The sequence below is a fragment of the Camelus dromedarius genome, chromosome X (assembly GCF_036321535.1).
Source record: "Camelus dromedarius isolate mCamDro1 chromosome X, mCamDro1.pat, whole genome shotgun sequence".
Lineage (NCBI taxonomy): Eukaryota > Metazoa > Chordata > Mammalia > Artiodactyla > Camelidae > Camelus > Camelus dromedarius.
Window position 1 is genome coordinate 21,901,476 of NC_087472.1, and position 25,956 is coordinate 21,927,431.

The 25,956-nt window shown below is 35.7% G+C and overlaps 1 protein-coding gene and 1 non-coding gene across 5 annotated transcripts in view; one reads left to right on the forward strand and one right to left on the reverse strand.

Moving 5' to 3' along the window:
- The window catches only part of TENM1 (teneurin transmembrane protein 1), a 701,438-nt gene that overhangs the window by 312,607 nt on the left and 362,875 nt on the right, over positions 1 to 25,956 (forward strand). The gene's annotated exons all lie outside the window — the stretch shown is intronic.
- Positions 12,243 to 12,315, reverse strand: TRNAV-CAC (transfer RNA valine (anticodon CAC)). Its single transcript has one exon. It is a non-coding gene; the product is annotated as a tRNA-Val (tRNA).

A 25,956-nucleotide genomic window follows, 5' to 3' on the forward strand; every position in this document is an offset into this window, starting at 1 on the left:
AGTTTTTTATTACGAATATATGCCCAGGGCAATAGCAAGGATTGCATTTTTTTAAAAGAGGAAGTTGTGTGGGGGGTTATAAATAAATAAATAAATAAATAACACCCCACCCCAACTTCTTGAATCTCCAGGGGCTCTGGGATGTGATAAAGCAAAACAGTGTTAAAAATTCATACTAGTAACTTGTGTTGTATATTATGCATGGCAACTAAACTTTTTAGTGTCTTGGAAAAGCCCTGGGGCAGCAGAGAGGTACCTCAGAGCACAGAAAGTGCATTTGAAATGGTAATGAGAAGTGAGCCGTGTGACAAAGTGCTAGTCAGTGAAATATTTCTCTGAGACAAACATATATTTGGAGAGGGTGGCAAGTCATTGACTGCTGCCATATCGTGACCTATTTTAATGTTTTCCTTTTTTTAAACCCCCCACACTGCTTGAGGTGACTTCACAGAGGGCACAATTTTCATAATGCCATAAATACCAATCCATTTGAAGCTTGATGCTAACATGTTGCATTATTAGTTCTCAGGATGGGAATTTGGGGTTTCATTGTTTTAAAAAATGAGATTCTCTATGAAAGTACTTCCCAGACTTAGAATCCTTCAAATACTACTCTGTTTTAAATACAATTCCAAAGTTCTTCCTCATGAATTAATAGACTATAAACTTGCTTTTCCTCTGGACTGTTAGCTAAACAGTGAATGAAGTCCCTTATGTAACACATTTTTGTTGGTACAAAGTTCGTTAAAGTCTCAGCCTTCTGGTTGCTGATGAATAAAATATGATAATGAAAAAGAAGCAGCTTCCAAATTTGCAAGAGTCATTGAGTACTGTTTCTCATCACACATATACACACTTCAATCTTCCATGCAGCCTGTGGGATATTGGTACAATGAGCTGCCTTAAATCAGCTGGAACTTCCAGATGCTCTAGGTTTTTGTTCAGAACTTTTGAGCAAGAGATTAGCAATGAGAGGATGTCTAGGGAAGCTCTCAAGTTCAGGCCCTAAGAAGAAGTTTAAGGGAGGAGAGGCAGAAGGCTGCAGTGGATTATGAAAACCAAAGAAACAATCTCCAGAGATAGAGCACTCGGGCGACAGAGAATGAATTTGTGAAAATGTTGTGTCGGGAACAAGGGAAAAAGTCAAAGGACATAGAGATCTTCAAAAACTGTCCTTCTCCAAGACAAAGACAAGTATGGGCTTGCCCCACTCTAAATCATCACAGCCTATTACCCCCAGGGGCTCCAGAAGAAAACACCTAAAAACTCTGAACACAAACAAAACCAGTATGGAACGACGATAACTTCTGACATGTATATGATGCTCTTTGGTTCCCTTGAGAGGGCTTGTGGAGTTCAGTATTCTAACTTTGTAGCAAGCTTTGTGTGTATAAGAGCTGAGAGTGCTCATGGGTAGGCTCAACAGCCTGTTTAGAAAATGCCTTGAGTTTTTTCATTATTCAAGGACCATATGCTTTCATCCGTCTTAGAACAAATGAGGTCACGTGAACATCAGTACTCAGATTTTCCTCGTGTCCCAGTAAACACTCACAGGTTTTCCCTGCAATTTGCAAGATCACAGCTTCTTACTACCTGTGTCTCTCCAATTATTTTTGGAATCACCCAGTACCTCACATACTCAGGGCCTATCCTTTACAGTTTTCTTCTCTGGCCTTTCTATTGCCGTTGCCACAACTCATGCTACACTCTTTATGTAGACTGTTTCCCCTTCAGGATTCCTGATGTCACCACCTTTAGTGTACCAAACTCTACCATGATGTCTTGGCCCTCACTGTGTGGCCACATTCATACTGTGTTCCATGCAGACATGAGCAAACTGGCCCTCTCCCCTATTCTATGTCACTTTTTGTCACCTGGCCCCTGAAGCAGCACCACTTATGCTCAATCCTTCATGAACACAGATCCTTCAGTTTTTGACAGCAGCCCTTATTAACATCTGGGCTCACGGAGCCAGGCAGAGAAAGTGTGATATGTCAGGCCAGCCTCAGTTCTCCATGTCTAGCCCCCGACATCCCTGGCTGCAAATTTCCATGCAGTACATATACTCAGAGAGCTTCCCCGCTACTCCCTATCCACTTCATTAATGCAAAATCAACTCCCCTGGGAGTTGTTCTATTCTCCACGCTCACTCTCACTTTGTGCTGAGTCAGGACCAGGTAACCACCTAACCTAGGCTTCCTAGTGCCACGGATACTTACTGTGTTTGAGGTACTGAGGCCAAATGATTTTTCGCAGGTTTTATGTACTCGCTGAAGAAATATGAGGAATGAGTATTTAAGAAGAGGTGTTTGGTTTGGGTTCTGTTTTATGAGGAGGTGGGTAGAGGTAGATAGAGTTTGTGATGAATATTGCCCACATAATAAACTATGTAACAGCTACTATACAACTATGAGCCCAAGAAGTCCCAACTTTTAGTTACAGAAGGTGAAAACTTACAGGAAATAGTAAAGATGTCCGAACTGAGTAATTTTTACCCCCCTTTTGAATCTCTCACCCACTAGCTTGGACCTTTTTAAAGTAGAGGCCACTAGTCTTGTCTGTGATGCCCCTGAGACTAGGAATATGCTGGTTTCAAGTATTTACTGTCTTGGAGGACACATACTACTGTGTCTCCTGTGTATCTTTCCATCATCGAGCATGTGTGTACGCTCAATGAATATTAAACAATAAGGTATGACCCTCTTAACCGTAAGAGATGATTCCTTGTTTTGAGATGATGTGCCCTGGGAATAAAGAATGCTTCCTTCATTTTCCATGGCTGTCAAACTGGCATCTTTCATCAACACTAAATTCCCTTTTAAGTAGTAGAATGCCTTACACAGTTTTAACAGGAAATCTCTCAGCACTTCTAGCCATTTGTTGAAAAGAAAACAACTTTTTCTTAGCTACATCTTGCAGAAAACCATTTCCCAAATAAAATACAAAAACGTGGTATCATATTTAGAGGGAAAGAAATAAGCCCCTGAATCATAGTGCCAGTTTCGTGTTTTCCTTAATGTTGCAAAGGTGATTATTTTTGCCATAATCTTCTTCTGGCCGTTAGCCCAGGACAGCAAGCTGCATAGTGCCTTGTTAAATAAAAGAGAAGAGAGACTTTCTTGAAGCCATTTTTTCAGAGGAGTTGTACATATGTGTGTGGGAAGACTGTGGGTAGAATCCTCAGGACAAAAATTTCCCATCTACTACTTCATAATAATTCATGAAAAAATGGAGTTCTGTCATTTGTTATTAATTCAATCCCTGGGAATATACTCTAATCATCAATATTGTTTCCAAACAACATATAAATATCATGGTGTGTTTCAAGCTACCAAATAACTTAAATTCTGTGGCTTCTTTTTCTTTCTCTCTCTCTCTCTCTTTTCTTTTTCTTTCTTTTCTTTCTTTCTTTCTTTTTTTTTTTTTTTTTTTGTAGTTGGGAGTCTGTGTTGGCTCGATAAAGAGAGGACTGGGTGATGTAGAATGGGTTCGTTCCTTGCCCTCAGCCTCTATAATAATCATTTTTACATTTTTTTGGTCTAATCAAATGTGTGCTGTTCTAAAAAGAACAGTTTATTTGAAAAGGCTCTAATTGGCACAGGCTGCCATTGCTGTTGTGCTGAAGTCCTGCTGACAAGGCTGAGGTTGGCAGAGAAACAAATAAAAGCAGCTGATAAATGTCAGAAGTGAGTTGTAGTAAAACATACTGTTTGCTTAATGTTGATAAAAGGGCAGGTGGAAAGTACATCAAATTCTCTTCTCAGAGAGTTCTTGACTCATAAATTGCAAATGCTTGCCAGAAATTAAATTTATGTCTTATTTAGTTGTGGCTCAGACAATACAACAGCAAGTATACTAAGAGTATAGCATATCACAGGCACCAATTTTATTCCATGCTTGACTCTAACAGATCTGAGAATTTCGAAAAAGCTGTTTCAAAAGGATATTCTAATGTTATCCTCTAGCCATTATAAATACTTATGTTTTAATATCAGAGCAAAAGGACTGTGGTATTCTAGAAAATAACCCTAGAGTAAGATAACTCACTGTTTGAACTGAAAATATTGTTCAGCAAATGTGTGTAAATGGTTGTTAATCAAAGCCTGTTTTTAAATTGATTTGACTTACTTTCAGATTTCTGAGATCTGTTACCTTCCATTCTGATGGCTGTGAAATTGACCATGACTCCTAATGTTTTATCCTGAGTTTGAATTTCCTGCTCTCTTTATATCATCTGACAATCCTAGCACTGGGGCCCTTTCTATTTTAAGGGTCACCTTCTTTTGAAATATATACATATAAAGAAAAGGATTGACTTTCAATGTGAATAATAATGTGCCTCTTTTTGTCTATTCTTTTAAGTCTATGGTCACTATATCAACTTTTCCTAAAGGGGAAGATCTGTGACTAGTTAAATCAGGCAAAAATACTTTAAACTGCACATTAAATTTTTTTTTTAATGCTGTGAGGCTGTGAAGTTCTAACTTGGCATTATAACCGTGCTCTTCCTGGGATAATAAGGGCACACACGTGCCGGTTTTCTGATTGATACTTTTTTTCAGAAGCAGGAGATAGTTTTATTGACTTTGGTGTAAATCCCATAGTCAAGGCTTCCTTCATATAAAAAATAATAATGTGAACCTTGACTGTTGGGAAGGTCACAGACATTTGATCTGAGCTAAAGATCTGAGTTTTATTTGGGGCTCCCAAGCAAAATTTCACACAAAAACTCCTTGGATTCACTTCATGGCAACATAATCACTTTCTCCCTCCCTCCCAGGATTAGTGTGAGGCACCCCCGTGTTGCACTGCACTGCTTGGGCAGTATTTACACTTTCATATTGAGTACTTGCAAACCTACCAACTAGAAAAGTGAGTCATCCAGGTGGGCTTGATAGAAATCAGAAAACCAGCCCAAAATTTTTAGCAAATTCACCTTTCTTGCCTTGTTTGCTCTTCTGAAGAATCTGTAATTTGGAGAGAACTGGCGCATTTTAGCTATTGGAAGCATTTATTTTGCTTTGTTTTGTTTTGGAAACACCACTAATGATGTAAGAAACAGCCAAGGGATGTGTCAGTATACAAAAGTGTGACCGTCAGTCCTGTCAATAAAACTTGAGTCCAAACCTTTGACGTTAAGTGACTTAAAATTTTTTTTCTGATTTTTGAGGAAATAGATGATCATTGTAGAAAATTTAGAGAGCACAGAGCAGTAACTTTCAAAAAACAAAGAAATATAAAAATGCAACAGAAGAAACTTAATTCTCCCACAACCTAGAAAGAACTGTCAACATTTTGCCTTTTCTTGCAGATTTTTAATTTTTTAATTTAATGTGGCTCATATTTATGTACTGTCTTGCCTTTTGTTTAACACTAGTTACATGTAAGTTATAATATGAGTAAACAACTTTTTGGAAAATTTTTTAATGGCTCTGTCATGCTCTATAATTTACGTAAATGTTCCCCTGATGCTGAATATTTAGGGTGCTTCCAGTTTTTCAGCATTTTGAATAATTCTACATTGAGTACTTTTTTTGCGTGACTCTTTGCCTACATTTCAGATTATCTCCCTAGGAGAGCTTCTAGCAATAAAATAATAGGTCAAACAGAATGAATACTTTTAAGATTTCTGTTTTTATGGTTTCAAATTAATTTCTAGAAAAACATAACTGATTTATATTATAAACAATAGTGAGTCTTATTCGCTTTCCCCAGCACTGAATTTTGATATTTTTAAAATCTTTAACTTTGTTGGTGAAGGGGGGTTTTGTGTTTTAATAACCATTTCTGCCTTTGATTAATTTTCAAACTAATGTAAACTTGATGACAGACCTGAAGGCCAGATCCTGCACCACAGGCTCTTCCTCAGGAGGCCATACACTTCATTTACAGTAAGAATTGCCTATTAGGTATTGCTGCGTATTTGAAATGATATAAGTCTATCCTGCACACATATTTTACATCAGTGAAATGCAAAGAATGATTAATTGGGGATTAGGAAGGTTGAAAGGAAAAATGCTTGTGTAATTAATGCTTGATTTTTTTTCAATCATAGATATTATAACTCATCCACCTAAAGGTAAAAATCTGTAGAAGTAGTAATCCTGAATTGTTCGGAGCTTTTTGGATTATTTTCTGCCCAGTTTTGCATCTAAAAGGGGAAAAAGAAAGTTGACTCATGTGTGAAAGAGAAACTTGTCATTTTCCCCTTGTTAGAATATCATTCAGTTCCAAACCAATCTATAGTATAATGGCATTTTCCAAATCATCCATTATTACCGTTCTGGGAAGATCTTGATGGAAAAAATGTTAAGCATAGTCTTTCGTGTTATGGAGTGTTTCGGTTTGATTTGGTGTGAATTTGTGGGCATGCCTGAATATGCAATAAATGTTTTCATTCAGCCAGAGCTGGAGCATGGGTAGAAAGTTAAGAAATTAACTGCATATGGTAAAAATAATCATAGCATTATTTTCCTGTATTTCATCACCTTCCCATTTCATCATTTTTTACTTCAGTGGAAGTAAAGTATGTAATGAAAAAGAAATCTCTGTCCTTTTTTAAATTTTATTTTTGGTAAAGTAAAGTTTGGAATGTGAGATTAGTTTATTTCTAGAAATTGTCTAGTTGGAAAAAATGCTGTCCTTTAAGAATAACATTACTCTGGCCTTAAATTATGAAAGATAAGAAGTAATAATGCATCTTAGTAATATTGCACATTAAATGGACTATGTTTTTAATTTTTGAAGTTACATCCTGCTATCATTTTATTTGGATTTGATGAGAGCACCCAGCAGTGGTTTAAAACATGGCCATTGAAGCCAAACAGACTCAAAAGTTTCAAATTCTGATGCCGCCGCTTACCAGCTATGTGATCTTAGCTTAAATTCTTGAAAACTACATGTTTGAATCTGTAAAATGGAAATAATAAGTACTTATAAGGCTAGGGGTAAAAATTATAAGATGATTGGAAATTAAGGCACACATTTTTCACTGCAGGCTGCTCCTGTCAAGGCATGTATGTGATACTCCCTCTTATACTTAGATGTTTGGTTCTTCCTTCCATCAGGTGGCTACTGACCCCACTTAATGTGTTTCTTTTGTGGTCCTCCATGAAGTACATAAAAAACTGTCTGAAGTGGATGTAGCAGCTAAGAGAAAGAGATGCACAGAGGTACAGGGAGTCATAGTCCCAGACATTTGCCTCATTTACTTTAATCAGCAGAGCTAAAGAAGCAGCAATTTTCTTTTACCATTTTTTTTTTTAAGAAAAATGTTGACACAAAAGTAAATTTCTTGTAAAATATCTTACTAGATAACTGATAAGTATTTTTACCCCCACATTTTGTGCAACTAGTTACAAATAAAATAAATGTGAGGGAATGAAGAGATACACAGATAGGAGGGAAGTCCTATAATGGAAGTCTGGTGAATAAATTAGGGTATATCTGTACAGCAGGACATTATGCAGCATTAACCATAATGCTTTAGAATACTAATGAGATGAGACATTTTTCATGATGTGTTAAGTGGAAAAAAAAGCTGATTATAAAAGTCTATGTAATGATCACAATTTCTTAGAAAATATTATTATAATGTTTTAAATCAACCAGGAGAATATCCACAAAATTGTTTACAGTGGTCATCTCTGCTCAGTGAGTGTATGAAACCTAAATTACTTTTGTAAATTTAAAATATTATTTTCAGGGAAAGGAAGGAAGATGAACTCTATAAGAATAGTATAGTCCATACTAGCCTTTTGGGCTCACTGGCACAAAACTGTTATTTAGTATTTCACACTTTTGTCTTTTAATTTTCCCCTTTGCCTGGCACGAGAAATTAAGAAATGTTATTGACTAACTGTATGTCGAAGTACAAAGAAGAAAGACGTTTGTTAGACTGCTTTGCTCAAACCTTCCTATGATTTCCCTTCACTGATTTAGATTGATATGAAAAAATAAGAAAACTCAGCCCAATATCTTATGTGCAAATTGGTCAGCAATTTATTTGTTTCTAAGTAACTTCTTTGAAAATTTCAGGTCAATTTCCAATACCTATTGCTCCTTAGTACCAAACACAGCACATAGGTCTCTGCCATATTGTAAAAATGATGATGTCATGTGAAGACAAGTAAAAGTAAAGCAGCTTAATATGAGTGTAGGTTTTAGATTCAAAGTGGAATCTAAAAAACAAAAACAAAAACAAACAAACAAACAAAAACAAAGCGTAAATAAAGGACAGAAATAGACTCACAGACAGAGAATACAGACTTGTGGTTACCAGGGGGGTGGACGGTGGGAAGGGATAGACTGGGATTTCAAAATTGTAGAATAGACTACACTGTATAGCACAGGGAAATATACACAAAATGTTATGATAACTCACAGAGAAAAAAATGTGACAATGAGTGTGTATATGTCCATGAATAACTGAAAAATTGTGCTGAACACTGGAATTTGACACAACATTGTAAAATGATTATAAATCAATTAAAAATGTTAAAAAAAAAATGGTTCTTGGCCTATTCAGTGCTCGACTCTACTAAGCTTCTGTAAGGAGACAAAAGTTGTCACCAAGGAGCACTTTGCCACAATCCAGTTATGAGTTGGTCATAAGTGAATGTAAACTCTTTAAGGTTAACTACCATGCCTCCTTTGTCTTCTTTGGTGCTCTGAAATGCTGGAAACAGAAAGCAGCATAAGACATAAGATAGCAAGGTTAGAAGTAAAAGTTGTTTTGGTGTCAACTTGTTATCGATTCTGGGACCTAGATTCTTTTCTGCTTCTATTGCCTATGACAAATGTGTTCTTGCTCCGGGCTCATTCAGCTACAACAGCGGATTATAGACAAACAGCATGAAGCTCAAATGTTTCAGTCCTTCATTCAGACAAATAAGCTATTCTTGAGAAAGGCACAGTACCAGCACTTCAGAGGTTACACAGGAGAATAAGATATGAACTCGCTCTCATGAAATTTGCTCTGGTAGAAGTGATAAGACATACACAAACAGAACTTATTTTATGAGTTTCGAAAATGAGAAGTCCCTAGAGAAAGTAACAAACAAGGTTATGTTCAGCTGGTGGAAGCTTGGATATAAATGGGGAAAATATTTGTGGAGAAGTTGCATTTTGGTTATGATCCCAAAGTATGGAGAACATTTTCGCATAGGTAGGTGGATGCAATGGACACATGTAATAATAAGCTCTGTAAATTGTTTCTGGTGTATAAGTGTTTGTACATTTGTTAGAGCAAAAAGCTTACTTGCTATAACAGAATGACTCAACAAAGAAAATTATTGCAATCTCATGCAACAGTCCAAGGTGGGTGAGCAGACACCTCCACTGCATGGGTTTCATGCAGAAACCCAGATTCGTCTCTTCATGCTGTTACGTCATCCCTAAGGCCACTGTTACCATCTAGCTAGTTGAAACTTCTCCCACCACGTCCTAATCCCAGCAGGTAGGAGGTTGGAAAGAGTGGAGGAATATACTTGCAATGTGTTAAGGCTTCCGTTGGTGAGCACGTAGTCATCTGCCTGAACTGTGGCTGGAATATGTGGTCTCTGGCTAGGCAATCATGTGATTTCTATAACCCTGTTGCCAAGGAAGAAAGAGAAAGCAGATTTTCGTGGATAGAGCTAGTAGTGTTCCACAACAGTTATTATGATTGCACTGTTATCACCATGCCCTAAATGTACCCTAGTAATCTGAGATGGCTGGTCCCTCACCCTAAGCAGTGAATTTTCTTCTATGCAAGTGGCTCAAGCCCAAGATATTCTTGTCACTATTTCTATGGAATAGGATCCAAACCATTCCCAAGCCTAACTCAAGCAATCACTGAGTAAAATTCCTTAACTGCTTAAAGTTCGTATAATTTCCCCTAAGTATCAGGCTGTGAAGCAATGGCTTATAAATGAGTGAATTACAAAATCAGTGCACCCACCTGCACTGAATGCCCTGGTCTTTTGATTAATTCATTTCACAATAGAGTGGCAAGGGAAGATTGGTTGAAATGTTTTATTCTATACAAAATTCTTATCCTTTGCCTTTTAAGAATCACTTAGAAGAAAATCTTCAAGTTCATTTTGAAATTTCAAATCATAGTTCTTCTTTTGTGAAATATTTTGTAGTAAATTGAACAGATAATAATCAACGCCATGGGAAGTTTATAGCTTTCATAGTATGTAGTTTTCTAACTGTTCTAATTTTTCATGGTTATCTTGGATAAGAAGTATCAACATCATCTTATCCAAGCTTGGGAATTATACCAATTGAATGCTGTGCAGGAATGTCTATTTTTAAGGAACTTTTCATTCTGTATCCTGTTGACATAATGATTTATCTGTGACTCCGAAATGGAAAGATAGGCCACCTGTCTGTAGCGATCACATGTCTTATGGAATCTTAATTGCAATGCTAATTCAGTCTTGGAGCTAGACAGTCAACTAAATGATAAGTACAAGATATTGATAAATGACAAATAATGAAAGTATTTAGTAAGTCACTGGTAAATCTGTTTTATCTTAATGTGTTGAGAAATTTGAAAATTAGGAGGAGGAAATAAGAGCATATTCATGAGATTTTATAAATTAACTGTTGTGTCCGGGATATTGTTCTAGATCATAGAGGGTTATATAAAGGAGGAAGAGGGAACTCAGCCTCTGGGTGATCTTTGCCTTTATGAATAGAAGACAGCATATACTTAAAAGGACAAGGCAATATGTTAAGTATAGGTTACATCAGAAGACAAGAACTGGTCTGTGAGGAAGGAGATATGGTTTTCAGGATATCCACCAACTGAATATGTGACCCTAAGCAGGTATATGCTTCTCTCTAGGCCTTAGTTTCCCCTACCTGCAATATGAGGGGTTTGCATTAAATGGACTATGATCCCAAAGAGATTCCTTAGCCATACGGTTAATATAAACTACCTATTTATCTTGAGAGAATGCAGAGCACTGAGGGAAAACAGTACAATTGCAAGAAGTTCACGTTCCTAGTGATGATAAGATTTAATGAAAAAAGATTATCTAAGATTTTTGAGTGATTGCTTTCAGTGACCTTCAAGGACCCTTCTAATGCTGGAACTTTATGATTATTGTTGGGTTAAAAAGTGAGATCTCTCCTGTTCTCTCTGAAACTCCTAGATCTAAATTGAATGTTGTTTTCACATCTGAATCTCTACTCATCAGATAAATTAGAGAGAACCCAAATGGAAAGAATAAAAAATGAAGGTCATCTGTGTTCGGCAGTGTGTGTATGTGTGTGTGTGGGGTGGGGGGGATCTTTGACTTTGGGCAAAATTAAAAACTTTACATGATCAGAATAAGAGAAGACATGAAAATAATGTATGATTTACTGAAAAGTGTAAGTAAAAGCCAAGCAGAAAGAGAAATCAGTTGTCTGATACAGGGAAGCATTGGAATGAAAATGATGGGCGGTATGTCAGAAAGTGAAATGGGGACAGAACACTAGGACAAAAATACACTGACCGACATATGAAAAAGGAATGGGGCTGGAGTATTTTAAATTCCTGTGGCCCAATATCATTCAGATTAATTTAAAAGCTTGGAGCTTGAGAATGTCATGATACTTGTACATGAGAGAGGGCTATGGTTAGCAGTAATTAAAGAAGGAGAAGAAGTTTCTTACAATTATATAGGCCAGAAACATTTTCTTCTCCTCTCTCAGGCAGTATGTTCTCTTGCCTGTTGCCTGAAAAAGAGTTTGTATCGGAAAAGTTTCAGTTATACCACTCTGCAATAAAGAAAGAATTACAGCTTAAGACTCTAGGTGTCAAACCTTTGAGACCACATGATCTAGTGTCAACTCTGGATTCTGGTCTACACTCTGCCAGTGACATCAATGACATATCAAGCCTTTAGCTAAGTCACTAAAGCTGTCTATATAAGTTTTCTCATATAGCCAATGGGGACTGCCACCTCACAGAGTTGAATATTGTAAGAATCATAGAGGGGGTAAATCACTTTTGAGATTTTCAAGGTGCTATAAAAATTCATCAATTTCTTATATCTTCTTCTTTGCTGTCCTATGTTTTTAGATGACTTGCTTCATAAGATTGTGCAATGAAAATATTTTTAAGATTGGTTGAAACACCTGGAAGTTTTGAAGTTCAGATAAATTTCTCAAATTATTTTCATGCAAGTTCTTCTTGCTTATTATTTTTTTTTTTGGTTTTTATCTTGGGGGGTAATTAGGTTTATTTATTTACTTGTTTATTTTGATGGAAGTACTGGGGATTGAACCCAGGACCTCGTGCATGTGAAGCACACGCTCTACCACTGAGCTGTGCCTTCCCCCCTCATGCAAGTTCTTCTTGATTTTGCTGTTCATAATAATCCACAGACTGATTAATCTAAGAGCAAGAGGCACTGAAATTTATGACTAGATTGTTTGAAACTTGTTGTATTATATTAAATGTATAGTCTCCCCAGAATCATAACATCATTATCTTATCTTTTCCAAAACTGGGGTGCATAGCTTTGCAATAACCTTACTCTGAGGTTACTCTACTTGCTCTTAGGCAAATTGTTTAGTTCTTCTTTAATGTTTAAAGTATTCTTACACAATCTGACAGCTTTCTGCTGTGGATTGACCTGAGCCAATTTGATCATGCCGAACTCTTTGGGTTTTTTAACAAATAACAGTAGCCTCTGGAAATGTCTTGAGATGATTGAGGGTTACTCTCTCCAAAATCTCACTATCAGGTTATAATAAAAGCAAATCTCAAACCAGAACCTGCCATATACATGTTTATTTTAAAATATTTATTAGCAATTTAGCTTATGAAACAGTTCATTCAACCTGTTCTGTAAACTCAAGGAAATCCCAGTTCACTATACTTTCAGGTGCTCAAGGGATTCAGAAAGACACCTTACCTTAGAGAGAACTAAAAGAATTTACAGGCTTATCATGTCTTATAAAAGATGCTCCTAATAGTGACAGACTATGTAATCATGGTATTAAGTTCACAGCTGGTGTATCCTTGTTTGTTGCTTGGTTGAGAAATAACAATGATGAAAATGATAAAAAAAAAAAAACAATAAAAGTAGCAACCACATGACTACATCACATTTACATCCCTCAAAAGGTAAATTTCATGAGGGCAGGAACTTTGTTATTATTCACCACTCTATCTGCAGCACCTAGAATTGTGCTTGGAACATAGTGGGCACTTAGTAAATTTTTGCTGCATGGACAAATGAGTAATAGCAACAACAAACAGTTTCAGTAACTGATGGGTCAGGCACTATTCACAGCTTGTTGCATGCACTATCATATTTATTCACCATATAAATCTATGAGAAAGACAAGTTACATAAAGTAAACCTTTTACTAATATAAACGTAATAAATGATGTAAAATCAGTGACTTTCCTGCCTCAGTGACTAAAATCGAGAAGACATTCTTGAGTTTTTAGTTAGCTGATTGAAGATTTTCTCAGGGCCCTGGAAAAACTCCAAGCATCATTTGGTTCTCACAGAATCATAAGTGGAGGTGTAATACATGAGATTAAATGCATAAATAATCTCCTAACATTCTCTAGAAGTTTTTAGTTTTTCTTTTTATCCTTCTTGAGGGTGCGGGTGGGGTTTGTATTGTTAAAGTTTTAATATAATCTTGTTTTCCTATGCCAGTTCTCTCATTCACTCTTACGTATTTCATGGAGAGGCAATAGAGCACAGTGGAGAAAGCACAGGTTTTGGAGTATGAAAAGACCACAGCAGAATGCTAGTTCTGTCATTTAACTGTTGTGTAACTTAGGCAGGTTTCTTTACATTTCGGAGCCTTAGTTTCCCCTCTGTGAAATGGGGAGAATCCCACTTAGTCTAAGTTTTGTTGTGAAGATTGAATGAGTAGTGTCTGTAAATCTTTCACATAGTCCCTGCCGCTGGGAGACTCTCATGTGCTTGGAAGGCAACCTAAAACATATAACTTGCTTTAGAAACACATGAAGTATGATGCATAGGCAAGAGAATATTCTTTGAAAATGGGCAAGTCTTGGATGGAATGTATACAAATAATTAATTAGAAAAGTATTTTGTTCTGTTTATAAGAAATGACAATGATAAAATACTAATCCAAAATAACTAAGGTAATTTTTAAAGTTTTACAGCAAATGGTCCATTTTATAAATTCTGTATAGTAAAAAGTATTAATTCTGAAACTATTAATTATTTATGATTATGAATGCAGTGGCTAGGCTATATCCCATTGCTCTGTGTAAGTTGATAAGCAAATTCAGAGTCGAAATAGGGTGACAAAGAGCATAAAATACTTGAGAAAAACCAAAGTGTTTTCAAACATTTTATAAGCACTCATTTACATATAAATAACTGATATGCAAATAGTGACTCATTTTTCTATATTTCCAAAAGCAAATGCTTAAGGATATTTCCTCAGCCTATGTTGAGCTATTGTATATATTTTAAATATGTAGTGTGTGTATATATACAAATGCATGTACACATACACACACATATATATATATATACATGCATATATTAAGTGTGTGTGTTTTAATAAACTATAATTCTTATGAGTTTTTTTGCAGATTGGTCTGAAAGAAAGGTTATTTGTTGTATTTTATTTTATCAACCCCTATTTTATCATCTCATTTCTTTCCAGGATGCTGATATAATTACCATTTTATAACCAATGATTGATTTTCATCTTTGTAATCATCTCTTGACATATTCACAGATAGAATCATTTCCAAAATATTTAGAAAGAAACAAAACATATTCTGTTCATTTTCAAGCATCAGACCCAGTTCTTTTTCATTAACACGATTTTACAAGATTTTGAAATACTTTCACTTATTTTCAAATGTGTTTAACTCCTCAGTAAACTAATTTTTTTAATTGTTTAAAATTTGAAACAGATGCTATTTTTTATACAGAGGAATCCTGCTTCCAGCTATTTTACTTGCTTTTGTTTCATACAAGTGCTTCTAGTCTATCTAATGTTCAAATAACTATTTGCCAAGTCTCTTCAGACTGTCTCATTGAACGATTATTTCATCGAACAATTCACAATGTCTTAAATCAGTTTTATTTGAGTGCAGTGTATAGATAAAATTTGTTTTATTCACCTAAACTGCATCTTTTTTAATTAACAGAGAATCTTTTATTATTGAAAATTATCTCTAAAGTATAAAATGCTATGTACATTCTGATGGTATTTAAAAAAAATAGAATCTATTTAGCTTCTGCCCATAATTTTTCTGGCAACTATTTCAGAGGACAGTAGTCATTTAAAATTTAATATTGTCGTGTTTTGCAAAGTCCCAATTAGAACATTATAATTTATTGTATAATGAAATCAGTGTTGGAATAAAAATCCCTGGATTTAACAGAGTAACTCAACTGTGTCTTGGTTTTAGCAAAGTTTCTTTAATGTATTATTTCATGCCACCAAGTTGAAAATTGTCTTTATAAAGATTGTTGAGCACTGTAAGTTACATTGTTTTGTTTTATTTATTTATTTGCAGTTGGGCTACAGCATATGATTTAGTGGAGGATAAGTAAAGAGCAAACCTTTTATTTTATGTACATGGGCTCTTTGGAAGGTGTAAATAAGCATTTCTAAAACCCTGAGTTGACTCAGACAGACCCAAAGTATTGATGTAGTAGCCTGCCAGCCATCTATAGTCATGCATAGCCTCTTGAACTCCTCATTAGGAAATAATGAGGAAGCAGTCATAAATACATTCAGTTCATTATGTATTACTACTGATGCTTACATTCCCTTTCAGTACTTGTTAGGCCTACTCTATAGAGTTTTAATTAATATTTTCTAGCACTTGCTGATGGAAATATTACATCTATGCCATCAAGATAGAAATAACTGCTGTGCCTGATTTATTGAAAATGTTAAATCCTCTTAAGACTTGGTTAACACTGGAGATTACTTTCAGTGTCAACTCATACCCATAGGATTCAGTTCAATGAGACTGGTCAGGAAGTGGAATGATTCTGGTTGCCATTGCCAATCACATCTTGCCTATCCTCCATCCTTTATCACACCTCTTTGATTTGGCCTTACTGTATCAGTCAAGGTCTAATCAGGAAGAGAGAAATAGAAATTAAAACAGAGAGACTTAACATTGAAACTTGGTTACACAGATCATGGAGGAACTGGAAAGCTGAATATGGGACACTGAGTACACCCAACAATAAGCAACAGCAGGAAGCCACCACTGCTTCTTGGGTGAAGGCACAAAGAAAGAGTCAGCTGACATGGAAACCTAGGCACGGGGAGCAAGGATCAGGAGCAGAGGAGAAGCATGAATACTGGATGTGAGGGCAAACAGACCAAAAATAAGCACAATTGCTGTAGGCTTTTGGAAGGAAATGAGGAGAGAGCAAAAGAATGAACGTGCCCTTGAATCTCTGAAGAAGTGAATAAGCCATATTAATAGTAATAACAATGGTAATGTTGGTGATGACGGTGATGATAGCAGCTAACACTGTGAAGCACTATGTGTCAGGCATTGTTCTGAGCACATTAGACATTAGGTCTCTTTTATCCAACAGTAGCCTGATGAGTTAAGCACTATTATTATCTCCATTGTACAGATGAAACTAGAATACGGAAAGGCTAGTTAGCTTGCCCAAAGTCATGCAGCCAAGAATCAGACCTAGGCAGTCTGATTCCAAAAATGGGGCTCTTAACCTCTACCCTACACCTACCTCCCAAAGGAAAACTACACTTTTTCCCTCTTGGCCATTTCATTCCCCAGCCATCTACACAATTGATGATGTTCTAAGTTAATTTGATGGCACTATAATAATTCTTAAGAAATAACAAAACCTTTTTCATGCAATGCACCTTTTATTAAAACACTTCCTTTTTGGCCAAAGCAATCTTGCAAAAAGAAAAAAGCAAACAAAGCTAGAGGTATCATGCTCCCTGAATTCAGCCTATACTACAAAGCTACAGTAATCAAAACACTGTGGTACTAGCACAAAAACAAACACATAGATCAACGAAATAGAGTAGAGAGCCCCAAAATAAATCCATGCATTTATGATCACTTAATCTATGTAACAAAGGAGGCAGTAATATACAATTGGGGGAAGACAGTATCTTCAATAAGCGATGCTAGGAAAACTGGACAGCTACATGTAAAAGAATGAAATTAGAACATTTTCTCATGCCATATACAGAAATAAACTCAAAATGGATTAAGTCTTCCTAAATGTAAGGCTGGAAATCATAAAACCCCTAGAAGAAAACATAGGCAGAACACTCTGACATAAATCATAACAATATTTTTCTTGATCTGTCCCTCAGGCAAAGGAAATGAAAGCAAAAATTAACAAATGGGACCTAATTAAACATGAAGCTTTTGCATAGCAAAGGAAACCATCAACAAAACAAAAAGACAACCTACTGAATTGGAGGAAATATTTGCAAATAATATGACTGATAAGGGAGTAATATCCAAAATATATTAACAGCTCATATAACTCAATGTCAAAAAAAAAAAAAAAACCAAAAAACAAAAAACCAAGCAATCCCATTAAAGATTAGCAGAAGGTCTGAATAGACATTTTTCCAAAGAAGGTATAGACATGACCAACAGGCACATAAAATGATGCTCAACAGTGCTAATCATCAGGGAAATGCAAATCAAAACCACAATGCGACATCACCTCACATCTGTCAGAATGGCTATCATCAAAAAGACAACAAATAACAAATGCTAGTGAGGATGTGGAGAAAAGGGAACTCTTCAACACTGTTGGTCGGAATGTAAATTGGAGCAGCTGCTGTGGAGAGCATTATGAAGGTTTCCCCAAAAAACTAAAAACAGAACTACCATATAAGCCAGCAATTCCACTGATGGGTATATATCCGAAGAAAGTGAAAGCACTAATTTGAAAAGATACATGTACCCCAATGTTCATAGTAGCATTATTTACAGTAGCCCAAGATATGGAAACAACCTAAGTGTCCATCACTTTATCCTAAGTGACTGGATAAAGAAGATGTGTGTGTGTACATGAATATTTTTTAAAATCATTGATAATGATGCATTAAGTGCTGTCTTACTTAAACTGCTTCTGATTTTTGAAATAATATTTTGAACACTTGTTACATACCAAACCTGTTTGATAACTGTTAATAAATGATTTAATTCTTCACTAGCTATTAGCATGAATAATTTCATATGTATTCCAAAGCATTTTCTTAGTGGCAAGCTAAATTTCAGGCTGGTTTATATCCATGATGTCACACGTATCTCCCGTAACCATTCATTCTTTATTCATCCATTATGATTCAACATCATTTTATTGAGCAGTTATTATACAGGCACTGTGCTAAGGACTGGAAATACAGCTCCATTGAGGAGCATATGCTCTGGCTTATTTAATGAAGTTGCCACTTTTATCATCATGACGTTCCAGTTTCACTACGTAATACTGACTCCATTCCTCTGTCACCTCTTTTTACCCTATCAACCTCTGAAAAATTAGTTAGTATGCTCCATTTTACCATGTAACTCATTTGATTTGAATTTCTACCTCAGTAAGTCCAAATTCTTCTTTCAGGCTTTCAAAGTTAGAAATCTCATCTGTCACTTCCCTTTGTATCTATTTGACATGATTTTCCTATGACTCTTCAACATCTTTGCACTTGCAGTAATCTCAGCACAGCACACTTCAAAATCACTCTTCTTATTACTCATGTTGTTCTTCTCACCTAATCTGTTTTCTCCATCCTTCCAGGCTAGCATGTAGCTGAGTGAGAAATGCACAGAATGTCATATCTGGATTCTTGTCTCAGATCTTACTAGCTCTTAACAACTGTGTGACCTTCAGCAAGTTAAATGACATAAAGCAGCTAGGATATTTCCTGGCACATAGAAGACACTAATTTTTTTCTCTTCAGCCTCACTCCACGTAGTCTTCCGTGAAGACTTCGCTGAATATACACTCCTCTGAGCTAATCTCTCTCTCCTCTTAACTGCAAACACTCCCTATGTCACACTAACCAATGCTATCCTGCAGTGATGCAGTTTGTAATTATTTTCTCCCAAACTAGATTATAAACATCTTTAAGTGAAACTTTTCTGCTTGTGCATCCATTACCCACCTCCCCAAAGCACCTGTTATAGTGCTGGTGCTACCCAGCACTCAATAAATGCTAGGTGGTTGGTTTCTCTATATGTGAAAATAGAATAGCAGCATCAAACTTTCTTCTATTGGTAAAATATAATTCTAGGAACACATATAATTTGAGGACCTGATACTTCTTTTTTCATCTTGTTGTCATCCCTCCTAATATCTATTGGTTTACGGATGACTGGATATGAAAATTTAGCAAGAACCATTTTATGACTCACAAAATCTTTTGTTATTTGAAGTCATTTTTCAGTACCTCTTAATTGGTTTTAGGATTGTAGGGGAAAATAGAATCAAAACTGTAGTGATTTAAAATATAGGATAGAGGGACCAGGAAATTAACATATTTAATTATAGATTTTGAATGACTTCAAAGGAAACTCAGTTTTTTCCAAGGGATTAAGCCAGGAGCTGGGCCCTTATTACATGAGGCCACTTGAGCCTCCATTTAGCCAGTTTCTGGCACATTTATCGACAGGAATAATTTAGTGATTGTGAGTAATCATCAAGTGTAGGAAATCAGGTCCTCTTTGAATCATAAAGCTTTTAAACATGAAAAATATTACGCATTTGTTTGAGAATGGTGAAACGTGTGAACTAATTTCATATTGTCCTACCAATTATGAATGTGTTATTTCTGGCAAGCAGGTCTCTTTAAAATTGCATATGCTTAGTTCTTTGCCAGGGAGGTGAGAGAAAAACATTGTCAGCGTCTTTATACCCAGCTGGGGCCAGGTGTTGTTCATTAACATGTAAATAGTGCAATTACTGCCAATTAATATTTTTAAAAACATTAAAGTCTATGGGAACACAGTTATATCACCTATAAAATTTAAAAATATATATACATCTTAGTGCTCTAGGTTCCTACAAGGCATATAATATATAACTTGTACTTTTAATTACACAGTACATCACAATGCTACTCCTTTTCAGAATGTCATGTATGTGGTTAGACTGGAAAGTAGAAAGTATATTGGAGGGGTTAATGATCATAGCCAAATATTGAGATTTTATTATGTGTTATATTGATTGTCAGATTATAGTAGTTTGTCTTTCAAAAATATTTATTGAAATCCTACTGTGTGTAAGGAACTGCGTTAAGTGCAAAGTATTCAGTGATAAACAAGACAGACATGATCTGTGCCCCAGGGAGCTCATAGTCTAGTTGGCTCCAGGAATAAACACACAATAAACACACAAGTAGATCAATATGACTGTAGGAACTCATGTGAAATGAGAGGGTGCCATTAGAAAACATGATGGGCTGGGGTAGACACAATTTGGGTAGAGTTAGGTTGCTCTCTATGAATAAGCAACATTTCAGCTGAAACCCAAAGAATGAACAGGTGATATCCTAGTGAAGAGAGTGAGGAAGAGCACATTAGCAAGAGGGAACAGTGCTTAGAAAGGCCTTGAAGCAGGAAAGAGCTTGATACCGTCAAAGAACTGACAAAAAGAATACATACTCCCTTCAAGATACTGGTTTCCTCTGGGGAACAAGGGAGCAGAATAGAATTTAGAAGAGGTAAGAATGAGACTTCAAGAGTAACTGTAATGTTTTAATTCTGTAATAAAAGATATGAAGCAAATATGATGAAAGGTTAACATTTGTTAATTTCCCATGGTGGATTTATGGATGTTTGTTATATTACTCTCAGTACTTCTCTATGTGATTGAAATACCTGCTCACTGAAGGAAAAAAACCAATGAGAAGAGATGGAGTTGAAAATGTCTTTCAGTAGTGTACATTGGGTTTAATTTGTAATAAGGTAGAGTTAAAACATTTTATCTATTTTTGCCTCAATCTAGTCTTTAGAAAAATACTCTTTACTTACTTGAGGGTATTCAAAATCTTTAGCTGCTACTGACACATTAGCAAACCCTGTTACTTATAGATGACGTAAGTACTATAATATCAGTAGATGTAACATGGCAACAAACACATCTTTTTGCTGTACCCCACTCTTGGGTCCAATAATTTCTTTTGATAGTTACAAGAGCACTTGGGGCTAAAACAGTGGGACTTTTTCAAGTAACCAAATTCCTTAAGAACCACTAAATAAGCCCATCCTGCATCAAATGCTATTATCACTGAGCTAGCTCAGTTATAGTATTAAGACTTTAATTATGTTTGCCGGGAAAAATAAGTCACACCACCCTCTCTGCAAACTGCAATCAAGTAAACAGTGAGCCCTCAGAAGGAAGTTTTTGAATTACAGTATTTTAAGCCCTCTGTCTTATCAAGGTAATATTATACCTGGATTGACCAATCTCTAGGAAAACCTAGTGACTGAAAAGCTGGAAAGAAAAAGGCTCCTATAAATCATCTTGGGAAACCCCAAAACAATGCAGTATGGAAAACCTCTCAGAAAACAATCACCTGAAGATAGCTCTTGTTCACCTACTCACCTGATTGAAGACAGGGCAGCAGACCCATCCAGTTCAGTCACATTAGCACTAAATTTCAGTTCAACAAATATTTGTGTCATTACCATGTACAAGGCACTTGATGAACTACAGAATTGAGTAAGATATAACCTGAGTACACAAAGAGTTTTTAGTCTACTTGTGGAGATGAAATACAAATTCTAATTTATTTCAGAGTAGCAATAAGAATGGGAGTAGGAGACATGCTGGGGTGGCCAGGGAATGGGAAATGACTATATTTTTTTCAACTCCTAGATAACGTGGTTCCATTTAGGCTGATGCCCCTTATTCCTACCACATTCTCATGGAAGATGAGCTAATAGAAATCTAGAAATATTCATTATAGTTTAAATGGGTATTTTAAATACCAAAGTGAAATTAGTGATGTATAGTTATCTTTCACAATCCAGGAAAACTTTTTTTTCTTCATAGAAAATCCATTGATAATAATGAATGTCAAGGTCCCATAAGTATAAATCAGGTTTAAATAACTAAGATTGCATTTGGCACTCCAGCAGATATAGGTTGGTACATTATATTTTATAAAATTTCAAACAAATTTTATTTTGTTTGACAAACTGTGTCTTCTATATTTAGCATAATAAGGAGCTCTCCCCAGCAGAGCACAATATTCTTGAAATCTAATATTTAATGCTGGTCCCAAGATGGTGGTACTCAAGGTACTTCTTTTAGAAGGAAGAAAACAGAAAGATTATCCTGAGTTTTAGTGTTGAGGAGTCCCGATTTTATAAATTGACTTGGATAGGAAAGTATATAAAATATAATGCAAAGGTCATAGAGGTCTGTTATCTGTTCCAAAATACTGATCCCTGGTGGAAGAGCAATGTAGTGCATATTGCTATGTGCTGCGAAATGAAAATGTGTTATGCCACTGTTCATAAGCAGGACTTGCTGAACTGAATAAGCACAGATGTACTTCAAATTAATATTTAATCTGATACCAAAAGCACTTAAAGGAGTTAGGGATATGAGTTCCTCATAAGAAATGACTTCTTTCTCACAGAGAGCAATTATGGTACCACAAGATAACACAAATAAGATTGTCATAGTCTCCTTAGGCTTAAATAGTAAGTCTGGAGGTGAAAGTATATTGTTGGCTCTTTTTGAATTTTCTAAACGTTTCTTTAAAAAAAGAAAAAAATTCTTTTTGAATGTCATGACCTGGATCAGAACTAAAGCTAATAAAGTGACTTTGATTGAGAGACTATCTCAGTCCTTGAGAGTAGATGAGAGTGACTTTTAATTGACATCATTAGAATATTATTAGAACCAAGTAACCCTTATAAATTTTGAAGGGAAAGTGCCTATAATCAAGTTACAATTCTAATTTTTTCTTGTTGCTTTTTCAGGCTATCTTCAGAAATAAATCCCCAAAATAAGTTTGAATCCAGAGCCATCTCATGCCTTTCATTTTAAACTCAACTTACTTCCATGTTTTGGCCTGTGAAAGATTTTAGCATCTCATTACATATTGAGTACTCAGAAACTATCACCTTAGGTTAAAGTGACATTTCATTTCCTAGGGTGTTTTTTAAATTATCTGTAAAAGGAATGACTGAACCTACTAGTTCAACAGGAGGTTTAAAGCAAAGACATTTTGCAAGTATAATAAGTATTAACTGGAACACGTATGACAAAGAAAAACAGGCAGTATTACACATACTGACTGTCATGTTTAACTCTAAAATATTAGCTCCTTCTAAGGGATAGTTAGCTTTTATATGATCAAAATGCCATGTTGGTGTTGTATTGAGGAACCTTTTTAGATGATGAGTTGGTCTTATACGTTGTGGCAATGAGAAGCTATTTACATCTTCTTTTAAAAGAGATTTTTTTAAAAATGTTCCTTCTTCACCATTCATTAAACAAGTATTGAAACATGCTATTATTCATATATTTGTTGAGCACCTAGTACAACCGGACATTGGAGATACAACATAACTACGCTGCTTATGGAGCTTATATGCTAGTGGGAAAAAAGAGGGGAACATCAAATAAACACAGAAAGAATTTTGAATTATTAAGGAAATATACAAGATGTGATGAGGCAAGGGTAGGGTAGGGAGAATCTTTTAAGCATAGGCAAAGGACTGATGGTGGAAAAAGAGGACCCTGTCTAGGGACTGCTGAAAGATCAGTGTGCTAAAAATGGTGGACTAGGGGGAGAATAGCTCAACAGGAAACTGTAAGCTAAACAGTGGTCAAGTCTCATGAGGCTTTGGAGGCCATGATGATGAGTTTGTAGACATCTTCCTAAATGCAATAGGAAGCCATTGAAAGGATTTAAGCAAGGGAAAGAAATATCCAATTTGTTCTTTAAAGATTACTCTAGGGCTGATTATTGTATAGGAAGTAGATTGAAAGGGGTAAGATGGGAAATGGGGGACCAGGAAGAAGATTATTGCAGTTATTCAGGTGAGAGGTAGCTTAGACTAGGAAACAGAAATGGACAGGTGCAAGATATTTCTGAAGGAAGCCAATAGAATTTGGTGATGAATTAGATGTAGGAGGTATGGAAGAGGTTGAAATCTAAGATAATTCCATTTTCTTGCTTAAGCAATTGGGTACCTTTTGGTGTCACCTAGGTAAGATGAGGAAAAGAGTATCGTGAGAGTAAGGGAATCAAGTTATATTTTTGGCATGTTAAATGTATGTTTCTGAGATACCCAAACTATATATTGAATTTCATCTCGATATATAAACCTAAGCTCTAGGAGCTTTGGAGTTAGCCTTCAACTAATTGGGAGGAGTCAGCAAACAGCACATTTAGAGTCATCAGTTCTTGATATGATCATCCCTGAATACTTAATCCTTTGGATTCAGGCATTGAAGCCTCTACTCAGAATATCAGCCCCACCTCCATGGTAGTTTGTCATTCTAGATGCTGTCTCTTGGCACTGACTTGAGAGAATGTGCCACAGGAGGAATCGGTTTTGTTGGGATATAGAACATTTTTAAAAAGGGGCTGGATTGTAGTTTTATTTAAGAATATATATTTGGGTGGGATTTCATAGCCTGACGGGAAAGGGCCACTTGTGGGGCGAAAAGGAAGCTGTAAAGGAAGGGGAGTTTTAAAGAAAGAGGGAAGAAAGTGCTCTAAAGGAAACTTTGAGTCATTTCACAGCTTTGCATAGAACTAGGTCTGCTACTAAATATTTGTATTTAAATTATTCTGTGTTCCTTTTTCTTAATAAGAATTGCAAAATTTAGGGAATACTTACTATATGCCAGGCACCATTCTAAGTACCTGGACTAACTCGTTTATTTCTCTCCAGAGAGCTATGGGATATTTGTTATTTGACCACTTTTACAGATGATGAAACGGGCCCAGAGAGGTTCAGAGATATTAGGTGATGTGCTGGGATTTGAACCTTGGTCATCCGTTTCCAGAACCCCTAGTCTTTACACTATACATTTAAGTTTGTATGCAATATAAAATGTAATTGTAAATGGCCTTTTGTCTCTCTAATAAGTAGGTCTTTTAACAGGAGTTCCATTGACATGTTAATAGTCATTTTTTATTCTTTAAGCTCCACATGTTTTATTGCTTGAAGCGTAATTGTGATGACAGCTCTGTTATATTAAGATATCTGCTTCCCAGTCTACATATGCTATGATTTTCATTTTATTTTATTTTATTTTTGTTGTCTTCTCATATTTCCTAGCTCTTTGCCCTTTAAAAACAATGACAAGAGCAGTGTTTACTGGTCATGATAGAAACCACTAGCCAATTCTGCAACCCTGTTACATTGACCGTAATTTATTGATGAAGTCTGCCATTTAAAATTCTTTATCCATATTTCCTCCCATGGGGAGAAGACTATAAAATTATTTTCTTGCCTGGCACATTTAATTCCAGAAACCTGTATCTAGCTACTATTGTGGTGAACAGCTTCAGCACTATGCCAGATTCCAAGCCATTTTACCCCGTCGAGAAAATGTATGAGTATGCTAATTGGCTAATCTATATATTATAATATTTATTTCATGGGATACTTTTAAGTTACTTTAGCCAAACATTTAAGCCCATATTTAGAAATCTGTCTATTTTCAAACTAACATTCAAGAACTGCCCAAGTGTAGAGAAAAGCATGATTGAGATTGTTAAAACAAAACAAAAATTGTCTTTCCTGGAGTTTAAAGTTATATGTTAATGACTTGCTGTTTTTTTAATCTCAAAATAGTTAAAACTCACTGAAACTTTATTATAAACAATTGATTTTCAGCTTACTAATTTGAAAGTGTTTTGCCTTTTTTAAATGATTTTTTTGTTTTAACCTTAAAGAAACCTTTTAATTTTTTTCTTATGCCTGGGTCCCATCTGGCATTGGGCATATGACCTTGCCCTTTTTCT